The sequence below is a fragment of the Oncorhynchus tshawytscha genome, linkage group LG18 (assembly GCF_018296145.1).
Source record: "Oncorhynchus tshawytscha isolate Ot180627B linkage group LG18, Otsh_v2.0, whole genome shotgun sequence".
In the NCBI taxonomy this organism is placed as follows: domain Eukaryota; kingdom Metazoa; phylum Chordata; class Actinopteri; order Salmoniformes; family Salmonidae; genus Oncorhynchus; species Oncorhynchus tshawytscha.
This window is the reverse complement of record NC_056446.1, coordinates 3,323,633-3,335,793: the sequence shown is the minus strand read 5'-3', so window position 1 is coordinate 3,335,793 and position 12,161 is coordinate 3,323,633.

The following is a 12,161-nucleotide window of genomic DNA, read 5'->3' as shown; positions in this document are numbered from 1 at the left end:
TATGCCCTCGATACCATATGTGAATTGATTGCCCCCCATCTATCTTCTGAGCTTGTGCTACTAGGTGACCTAAACTGGGACATGCTTAACCTTTTGCGTGTAGGGGGGCAGTATTTTTAGTTTTTGTAAAAAAATAAATGTACCCATTCGAAACTGCCTATTTCTCAGCCCCAGAAACTAGAATATGCATATAATTGTCAGGTTAAGATCGAAAACACTCTAAAGTTTCCAAAACTGCCAAAATATTGTCTGAGTATAACAGAACTGATATTGCAGGCGAAGGCCTGAGGAAAATCAAATCAGGAAGTGCCTCTTATTTTGAAACCTCTCTTTTCCTAAGCATGCCTATCCTCCATTTAAAGGGATATCAACCAGATTCCTTTTTCTATGGCTTCCCCAAGGTGTCGACAGTCTTTTAACATAGTTTCAGGCTTTTATTTTGAAAAATGAGCGTGAAGGATCACATTGCGTAAGTGGATAGGTGGGGGCTCTCAGAGTGAGTTTTGCGCAACTGAGTAAAGCGGCCATTGTTTCTCCCGCTGTTATTGAAAAAAGCTACACACTCGGTTGATATATTATCGAATACATATTGTGAAACAACTTGAGGATTGATTATAAAAAACGTTTGACATGTTTGTGGCGCGTTTAATCCAGAAAAACACCGGTCCCAACTTGTGCAAAGTGACTACAAAATATCTCAAAAGTTACCTGTAAACTTTGCCAAAACATTTCAAACTACTTTTGTAATACAACTTTAGTGTTTTTAACGTAAATAATCAATAAAATTGAAGACTGGATGATCTGTGTTCAATACGGGAAAAAACAAACTGTAGCATGCTTTCAGGTCACGTGCCTCTATCTAACAGTAAACTTCAAGTTACCCTTTTCAAGATGGCAGTACTTCTTCATTACACACAAAGGATTTCTACAGACTGTTGACATCGAAAGTGGAGCGATAGGAACTGCATGGAGGTCCCTTAGAAATCTAACCCATTGAAAAAGTGACCTCAAAAAAAAATCTGAATGGTTTATCCTTGGGGTTTAGCCTGCTAAATAAGTTCTGTTATACTCCACAGACATGATTCAAACAGTTTTAGAAACTTCAGAGTGTTTCTATCCAAATCCATTAATAATATGCATATCTTATCTTCTGGGGATGAGAGGCAGGCAGTTGAATTTGGGCATGCATTTCATCCGGACGTGAAAATACTGCACCCTGTCACCAAGTTAACCTCTCTGGTATAAGTTTGAAGCTAGCGTCCCACCTGGACAATAGCCAGTGAAATTGCAGGGCGCCAAATGAAAAACAACAGAAATCCCATAATTAAAATTCCTCAAACAAACAAGTATTATCCACCATTTTAAAAGATAAACTACTTGTAAATCCAACCACAGTGTCCGATTTCAAAAAGGCTTTACTGCGAAAGCACACCATGCGATTATGTTAGGTCAGCACCTAGTCACAGAAAACCATACAGCCATTTTCCAACCAAGGAGAGTGCTCACAAGTCAGAAATAGCGATGAAATGAATCACTAACCTTTCATGATCTTCATCAGGTGGCACTCATAGGACTTCATGTTACACAATGCATGTATGTTTTGTCCCATAAAGTTCATATTTATATCCAAAAATCTCAGTTTACATTGGCTCTTTATGTTTAGAAATGTATTGTGTCAAACAAACATCCGGTGAAAGTGCAAAGAGCCACATCAAATTACAGAAATACTCATCATAAACACTGATAAATGATACAAGTGTTTAACATACGAATAAAGATAAACTTCTCCTTAATGCAACCGCTGTGTCAGATTTCAAAAAGGCTTTACGACGAAATCACACTTTGCGATTATGTTAGTCCACAGAAACCCATATAGCCATTTTCCAAGGAGAGTGTCACAAAAGTCAGAAATAGCATTAAAATTAATCACTTACCTTTGATGATCTTCATCTGGTGGCACTCCCAGGTCTCCATGTTAGACAATAAATGTTTGTTTTGTTCGATAATGTCCCTCTTTATGATCAAAAACCATATTTTTGTTTGTGCATTTTGTCCAGTAATTCAAATGCTTATGTCCAGACTAAAAGTTTTTAAAAAGTACAATTAAAGTTAGTAGAAACATGCCAAATGATGTTTAAAATCAATCCTCCGGTTGTTTTTGTCATAAATAATCAATAATATTTCAACCGGACAAAAGCTTTGTCAATAGGAAAGGAGAAACAAGAAAGGCGCGTTCCCGATCAGGCGCATGGCTGATGTTTGGAAATTTCCACTGGCCTCTGATTGAAAGTGCTGTTTCTCCCTCATTTTTCAGAGTTAAAGCCTGAAACAACGCATAAAGAATGGCCACATGTAGAGGAAGCCACAGATCTCGTGAACTGGGTCCTAAGTCTTTGTATGATGGATAGGCTTTCAATGGAAAAACAGCCTTTCAAAATAATAGTACTTCCTGGTTGGATTTTCCTCGGGTTTTTGCATGCCATATCAGTTCTGTTATACTCACAGACATTATTTTAACGTTTTGGAAACTTTAGAGTGTTTTCTATCCAAATCTACTAATTATAGGTATATCCTATCTTCTGGGCCTGAGTAGCAGGCAGTTTAATTTGGGCACACTTTTCATCCAAAATTCGAATGCTGCCCCCTACCCTAGTTAAGTTAATGGCATGTACATTTGCAAAATGGAGATCCTCATCAACTATACGGGTAATGCCATCGGTGTCTCTTATCTAGGTAAGACACTAAAGTGAGAGTGGTGTGGAGCCTTCGAGGGACTCCGCAGAACCGTCTTTGTTTCGGCGATGGTCTTAGTGTTGCGACGAGAACGCCACTTACAGCTGCCGCTGAGAAAGCAGGGAAGACTGAAGTACTAACAATAATGGCCTACAGAGGTATTTGTTTATTGTTATTTGTTATTTTATTTTTTATTTTTACAGGACAGTGGACATTAATCAATGTTTCAGTAAAAGTGCCGGTTTTAGCCAACCGGCTAATTTTCAACCGTATTTATTAGTGATCCCCATTCTCTTCCCGGTTTCATGACCGAGGATCAGGTTACAGTGGATTACAGTTCTACAGAAATCTCTCCCTCCAGCAGAGAGATTGATGGGGGGGTTATGACCTCATGCCCATCGGAAGTTATAAGGCAGCAGCCATCTCTAGCGTGCGAGACTGGAATGTTTGTCAGCCCAAAACTATGTTTCACAGCCCAAAACTACAGGACATCAAATTTATTCAGCCAAAACGGTGGTAACAATGATAGATGGAATATGAAGATAGAATATCCAGATCAAAGAGAATGTTTTTGTAATGATGAACTGTGATTTTAGTTGTCTAAACAAGATCATAGTAAGTCCTAATACCTTGCCTTGTAACTAGCTATGCCCCAAGGAATCCAGAGAGCGTTTCATAAATACAGGAACGCCCCCTTCTACCCTGGGGTATAAAACATGCGAGTTAAGAATTTACATAGCACGCGGTCCTCTAGTCTGCAGCCAGGGTCCACGATTAGTCACGATCCCAAAACGAGGTTGAGGAAGACAAAGGAACCTCTTAACAATCAATGCTACGGTTGATTGCTGTATCTAGGAAGGTGAATTCAAGCAGGACCATCCGGTTGTTCTTTTCAAGTCACCGGTTGTCTACATGGCCTTCTTACCCCTGGCTGATTAGCCGTCCTCGGAAGACCACTCTCACAGAACGAGTGCAAGGAAACAGACAACTAAGAGAAAGGACATTGTGACATCTTTGCGCACAATGGGATTGCCTTGCTGTGCTCCAGCTTTATCCACTGAGATAGCGGTAGGTGCACAAGTTTCAAGGCAGGAGTCACGGGAAGGGCCACAGAGCAGCGCACAGAAGACAGACCTTGCCCATGGGGAAAGGAGAAAAAGGAGTGGGGGGGTGGACCCCCACTGGGTAGCACAGAGCTACACTTTAAGGGGCATTGCATTTATAATGGCACTGACAAGGGAAACGTTCCCGCTGTTCTTAGTGTCTGTCCACAATTTCAAACCAAAACAATGTAACTAATAATGGTGCGAAAAATGCCTCTTAGATATGAATTCGGAGGGGAGAAATTTTAAAAAAAATAGAGCATTATACCTCTCACTAAAGGTGTCAGTCAAAAGTCTTACTTTAATCCAAACTGGAATTAACGAAAAATGACATGAAAAGCACATATTTGTAAATTCCAAACTCTAAAAATAATTGGAAAGGTAAATACAAATTATTTGTGACATTGTGGTTACAATAAAGAGTGTAAACAAGATGTAAACTATTTACAGCAGTGGCAGTTTGAAAACAGGTTTTCATGAATAAAAAACACAAGCTGGCGCACACCCAGAAAAATATTTTGTGTGGAGGTGCATAAATGGAGAATAAACTTTCAACTTTCAAAACAAAGGGAGTCGCACACTCCACACAAACTCCCAGTAATTTAATATATATATTTAATATGCCATAAACTATTGTTTTTAACAGTTTCACTAATTCATACTAATTAAGTTAATAATTATGACACACCCCTCACTATTGTCATTAGTTACACTAATTTCACTGTTGGCTACATAACCTGGCTCAAGTATTCATGACATTAACCTGAAGAAGGCACAGTGATGGCCAAATGTTGGTAAATACCTAATAAATTATTGGGATTTCATGTGTGGAGAGTGTGATTCTTTGTTTTGATAGAAAACAGGTTTTGACAAGTGTACTGTAGTACTGTAGCAGGTGTAGCCCTATAGTAGTAGCAGGACAATAGACTCTTATGCAGATGTTTATTTCAAGTACATTTTAGATGCACTTCCACTATTGTTCCTACTCGATCACGTGTAATGTGCTTCGTGACTTCCAAATATGTTCTCTTTGTCAGGCCCTGATCTGTTTCACCGGTTCTTGTGATTGTGATGTCTGGCATATGAGCTTGTCTTTTTATGCCAATAACAAATTCACATACTGTATCAACACGGAACCCGCAAATTTGAACACTTTAGCGATTGTTTAAATGCGGCGTGATACAAAGTTGGACTATGTGTAAACAGTATTCGTGCTCTCGTCCATATATACTGCCAATTTTAATATGTTACCTAATATCCAGTTTTTATTTATTAATAAATGTTACCTAATAATGTTACCTAATATCCAGCTTATTATTTTGTATTTATTATTATTTATTATCCAACCCCAAAATCGGCTTCCGATTCTTCCCGTTACCCCACTAAACATACTACTTTTCTTAATTTTAGCCAATTTCGAGCTCTATTGCCTCTACACTCACTTTTCCAATGACCAACGGCCCCACACACTATGCTTCGGTAGTTTTCCACTACCCCCGCAATATACATTTTGAAACCTGCCATCAAAAAAAAATACACATTTTATCAATATACTCACATACACAAGCTGTGCTCGAATACCCTTACTAATATATTTTGTACTACATACTGAATGAGTATATACTTCATACTATTAGTTCATTTTAGTATACTGTAAAACACACCATAACATTTCAGTTTGAGCTTCACATGTTTACAGGAAGTTGATGTTGTTGCTATGCAGCCTCTTGCTAGCTTGTAAGCATAATAAATTACTAGTTTATACATTTTACGACTTTGGGTGTTTCGCAGTTAAGCACCCTAGCTAACTGGCTAAAGTTGGCTAGATTGCTAGTTACTTCAGACACAAATAAGAGAACACCTCACTCTGACCACTTTCCTCACCCTAGCAGAGTTGGTAAGGCTTTTTCATATTATCCAAAGTGTTTGGTGACTAACTGTGCTGCTTGCAACAATTTAATGATGTTATTTTTCCCAGACATTTACTGAGACTGGCCATATTCAACGAGTGTTGAGCATTCGTAAATTCATCAGTTATTCTGTGCTCTGGTACATTGACGAGAGTGCTCGTTGATGAAGAGACAAACCATCGGCTCCTCACGGCGGTTTAAAAAAATCTTTAAATACTGTCCAAGGGTGTCAACTGTCTCTACCTCAGGTCAGTCCATATGTGGGTTGTAAAGGGTTGTTTTCGGTGTAGGTCTGGTTTTCCAACCTCCCCTAGCTGCCCTCTGTTTGGTAGGTTTGTTTTGACATGCTCTGGCGAAATGTCCCTTCTTTCCGCAGTTGTAAACAAGCAAAGTCTTACCCTTAGAGTAAAAAATAAGATCACTTCAAGATAAAAACGTAATATTTAATATTGGTAAGTTAGATTTACTGAAGCCTTACTTGACATACAGATTAGATCCACGAGAGAAAATCTGGTACTTACAGGTATCCAAGAGAAAGAAGAAGTTACTAAATGTGTAGTTAGGGAGTTCCTCCTTACAGCGTTTCAGATCCCACTCGAAGCTGTCCAAAATCCAACTGGAACATGTACACTGTTTCGGACAAAGAGGGCAGAGGTATGAATGCCCAATCGTTACCAAATGTGCTTTCTTTAAAGATAAAATAATGGTTAAAATCCTGGGTAAAAGACTTGCTGGCACAAAAATAGGCATGAACGATCAATTCCCGAGGAAATTGCAGAACGGCGTAAAGTTCTGTATCCAGTCTTAGATTGAAAGGAAAATAGATTGAAAGGGAAATGCATAGCTTTCATAGTCGATAAACTGTATATTGATAACCAAATGTTCAGAGACACAGACTACTCTAAAGATTACAAATAATTACGAATGTATTTATTTATTTTTATTTCACCTTTATTTAACCAGGTAGGCTAGTTGAGAACAAGTTCTCATTTGCAACTGCGACCTGGCCAAGATAAAGCGTAGCAATTCGACATATACAACAACACAGAGTTACACATGGAATAAACAAAACATACAGTCAATAATACAGTAGAACAAAAGAAAACAAAAAGTCTATATACAGTGAGTGCAAATGAGATAAGTTAAGGAAATAAATAGGCCATGGTGGAAAACGTAATTACAATATATCAATTAAACACTGGATTGGTAGATCGGCAGAAGATGAATGTGCAGGTAGAGATACTGGGGTGCAGAGGAGCAAAATAAATAAATACCAGTATGGGGATGAGGTAGGTAGATACAGTGCCTTGCGAAAGTATTCGGCCCCCTTGAACTTTGCGACCTTTTGCCACATTTCAGGCTTCAAACATAAAGATATAAAACTGTATTTTTTTGTGAAGAATCAACAACAAGTGGGACACAATCATGAAGTGGAACGACATTTATTGGATATTTCAAACTTTTTTAACAAATCAAAAACTTAAAAATTGGGCGTGCAAAATTATTCAGCCCCCTTAAGTTAATACTTTGTAGCGCCACCTTTTGCTGTGATTACAGCTGTAAGTCGCTTGGGCTATGTCTCTATCAGTTTTGCACATCGAGAGACTGAAATTTTTTCCCATTCCTCCTTGAAAACAGGTCAGTGAGGTTGGATGGAGAGCATTTGTGAACGGCAGTTTTCAGTTCTTTCCACAGATTCTCAATTGGATTCAGGTCTGGACTTTGACTTGGCCATTCTAACACCTGGATATGTTTATTTTTGAACCATTCCATTGTAGATTTTGCTTTATGTCTTGGATCATTGTCTTGTTGGAAGACAAATCTCCGTCCCAGTCTTAGGTCTTTTGCAGACTCCATCAGGTTTTCTTCCAGAATGGTCCTGTATTTGGCTCCATCCATCTTCCCATCAATTTTAACCATCTTCCCTGTCCCTGCTGAAGAAAAGCAGGCCCAAACCATGATGCTGCCACCACCATGTTTGACAGTGGGGATGGTGTGGTCAGGGTGATGAGCTGTGTTGCTTTTACGCCAAACATAACGTTTTGCATTGTTGCCAAAAAGTTCCATTTTGGTTTCATCTGACCAGAGCACCTTCTTCCACATGTTTGGTGTGTCTCCCAGGTGGCTTGTGGCAAACTTTAAACAACACTTCTTATGGATATCTTTAAGAAATGGCTTTCTTCTTGCCACTCTTCCATAAAGGCCAAATTTGTGCAATATACGACTGATTGTTGTCCTATGGACAGAGTCTCCCACCTCAGCTGTAGATCTCTGCAGTTCATCCAGAGTGATCATGGGCCTCTTGGCTGCATCTCTGATCATTCTTCTCCTTGTATGAGCTGAAAGTTTAGAGGGACGGCCAGGTCTTGGTAGATTTGCAGTGGTCTGATACTCCTTCCATTTCAATATTATCGCTTGCACAGTGCTCCTTGGGATGTTTAAAGCTTGGGAAATCTTTTTGTATCCAAATCCGGCTTTAAACTTCTTCACAACAGTATCTCGGACCTGCCTGGTGTGTTCCTTGTTCTTCATGATGCTCTCTGCGCTTTTAACGGACCTCTGAGACTATCACAGTGCAGGTGCATTTATACGGAGACTTGATTACACACAGGTGGATTGTATTTATCATCATTAGTCATTTAGGTCAACATTGGATTATTCAGAGATCCTCACTGAACTTCTGGAGAGAGTTTGCTGCACTGAAAGTAAAGGGGCTGAATAATTTTGCACGCCCAATTTTTCAGTTTTTGATTTGTTAAAAAAGTTTGAAATATCCAATAAATGTCATTCCACTTCATGATTGTGTCGCACTTGTTGTTGATTCTTCACAAAAATACAGTTTTATATCTTTATGTTTGAAGCCTGAAATGTGGCAAAAGGTCGCAAAGTTCAAGGGGGCCGAATACTTTCGCAATGCACTGTAGATGGGCTGTTTACAGATGGGCTATGTACAGGTGCAGTGATCTGTAAACTGCTCTGAGAGCTGGTGCTTAAGCTAGTGAGGGAGATGTGAGTCTCCAGCTTCAGAGATTTTTGCAATTCGTTCCAGTCATGGGCAGCAGAGAACTGGAAGGAAAGACGACCAAAGGAGGAATTGGCTTTGGGGGTGACCAGTGAGATATACCTGCTGGAGCGCGCGCTACGAGTGGGTGCTGCTATGGTGACCAGTGAGCTAAGGCCTAGCAGAGACTTGTAGATAACCTGTAGCCAGTGGGTTTGGCGACGAGTGAGAAGCGAGGGCCAACCAACGAGAGCGTACAGGTCGCAATGGTGGGTAGTGTATCGGGCTTTGGTGACAAAACGGATGGCACTGTGATAGACTGCATCCAGTTTGTTGAGTAGAGTGTTGGAGGCTATTTTATAGATGACATCACCGAAGTCGAGGATCGGTAGGATGGTCAGTTTTACGAGGGTATGTTTGGCAGCATGAGTGAAGGATGCTTTGTTGCGATATAGGAGGCCGATTCTAGATTTAATTTTGGATTGGAGATGCTTAATGTGAGTCTGGAAGGAGAGTTTACAGTCTAACCAGACAGCCAGGTATTTGTAGTTGTCCACGTATTCTAAGTCAGAGCCATCCAGAGTAGTGATGCTGGACGGTCGAGCATTTGCGGGCAGTGATTGATTGAATAGCATGCATTTAGTTTTACTTGCGTTTAAGAGCAGTTGGAGGCCACGGAAGGAGAGTTGTATGGCATTGAAGCTCGTCTGGAGGTTAGTTAACTTCTTGGATATAGGGGGCGCTCTTTTAATTTATGGATAAAAAAAAAAACGTGCCCGTTTTAAGCGCAATATTTTGTCACGAAAAGATGCTCAACTATGCATATAATTGGCGGCTTTGGAAAGAAAACACTAACGTTTACAAAACTGCAAAGATATTATCTGTGAGTGCCACAGAACTCATGCTACAGACGAAACCAAGATGAAACTTCAACCAGGAAATTGGCAGAATTTTTGAAGCTCTGTTTTCCATTGTCTCCTTATATGGCTGTGAATGCGCCGGGGATGAGCCTGCCCTTTCTATCGTTTCTCCAAGGTGTCTGCAGCATTGTGACGTATTTGTAGGCATATCATTGGAAGATTGGCCATAAGAGACTACATTTACCAGGGGTCCGCCCGGTGTCCTTTGTCTAAATTGGTGCGTAATCTACAAGCTGCACGCAGTCATCCAGTGATTGAGAGGAGAGAAGAGGCTTTCAACGAACGATATATCATGAAGAGATATGTGAAAAACACCTTGAGGATTGATTCTAAACAACGTTTACCATGTTTCAGTCGATATTATGGAGTTAATTTGGAAAAAAAGTTTGGCGTTTTGAAGACTGAATTTTCGTTTTTGATAGCCAAACGTGACGCACAAACAGAGCAATTTCTCCAAAACAAATAATCTGCTATCTAACTGAGAGTCTCCTCATTGAAAACATCTGAAGTTCTTCAAAGGTAAATTATTTTATTTGAATGATTTTCTGGTTTTTGTGAAAATGTTGCCTGCTGATGCTAACGCTAAATACTACGCTAGCTGCGCTAGCTGTTACACAAATGCTTGTTTTGCTATGGTTGAGAAGCATATTTTGAAAATCTGAGATGACAGTGTTGTTAACAAAAGGCTAAGCTTGAGAGCTAGCATATTAATTTAAATTAATTTGCGATTTTCATGAATAGTTAACGTTGCTACGGTAATGAGCTTGAGGCTGTATTCACGATCCCGATCCGGGATGGCTCGACGCAAGAAGTTAACACAGTGTCCAAGGAGGGGGCCAGAAGTATACAGAATGGTGTCGTTTGTGTAGAGGTGGATCAGAGAATCACCAGCAGCAAGAGCAACATCATTGATGTATACAGAAAAGAGAGTCGGCCCGAGAATTGAACCCTGTGGCACACCCATAGAGACTGTCAAAGGTCCAGACAACAGGCCCTCCGATTTGACACACTGGAACTCTATATCAGAGAAGTAGTTGGTAAACCAGGCGAGGCAATCATTTGAGAAACCAAGGCTGTCGAGTCTGCCAATAAGAATGTTGTGATTGACAGAGTCGAAAGCCTTGGCCAGGTCGATGAATACGGCTGCACAATAATGTCTCTTATCGATGGCGGTTATGATGTCGTTTAGAACCTTGAGCGTGGCTGAGGTGCACCCATGACCAGCTCTGAAACCAGATTGCATAGCGGAGAAGGTATGGTGGGACTCGAAATGGTCAGTAATCTGTTTGTTAACTTTGAAGACCTTAGAAAGACAGGTAGGATAGATATAGGTCTGTAGCAGTTTCAGTTTGAGTGTCACCCCCTTTGAAGAGGGGGATGAACGCGGCAGCTTTCCAATCTTTGGGAATCTCAGACGATACGAAAGAGAGTTGAACAGGCTGGTAATAGGGGGCTGCAAGCAATTTCGACAGATAATTTTAAAAAGAGAGGGTCAGATTGTCTAGCCCGGCTGATTTGTAGGGGTCCAGATTTTGCAGCTCTTTCAGAACATCAGCTATCTGGATTTGGGTAAAGGAGAAATGGTGGGCTTTGGCGGGTTGCTGTGGAGGGTGCCGGGCAGTTGACCAGGTAGGGGTGGGTAGCCATGTGAAAAGCATGGCCAGCCGTAGAGAAATGCTGGCTGAAATTCTCAATTATAGTGGATTTATCGGTGACAGTGTTTCCTAGTCTCAGAGCAGTGGGCAGCTGGGAGGAGGTGCTCTTATTCTCCATGGACTTTTACAGTGTCCCAGAACTTTTTTGAGTTAGTACTACAGGATGCAAATTTCTGTTTGAAAAAGTTTGCCTTAGCTTTTCTAACTGCCTGTGTATATTTGTTCCTAATTTCCCTGAAAAGTTGCATATCACGGGGCTATTCGATGCTAATGCAGAACGCCACAGGATGTTTTTTGTGCTGGTCAAGGGCAGACAGGTCTGGAGTGAACAAGACTATATGTATTCCTAGTTCTACATTTTTTAGAGAGGGGCATGCTTATTTAAGATGGTGAGGAAGGCACTTTTAATGAATAGCCAGGCATCATCTACTGACGGGATGAGGTCAATGTCATTCCAGGATACCCCGGCCAGGTCGATTACAAAGGCCTGCTCTGAGAAGTGTTTCAGGGAGTGCTTGACAGTGATGAGGGGTGGTTGTTTGGTCGCAGACCCATTGCTACGGATGCAGGCAATGAGGCAGGATCGCTGAGATCTACTGAAACAGCAGAAGTGTATTTGGAGGGCGAATTAGTTAGGATGACATCTTTGAGGGTGCCCATGTTTACTGATTTTGGGGTTGTACCTGGTAGGTTCATTGATAATTTGTGTGAGATTGAGGGCATCAAGCTTTGGGTTTGTAGATGGCCGGGTGTTAAGCATGTCCCAGTTTAGGTCACCTAGTAGCACGAGCTCAGAAGATAGATGGGGGCAATCAATTCACATATGGTATCAAGGGCAC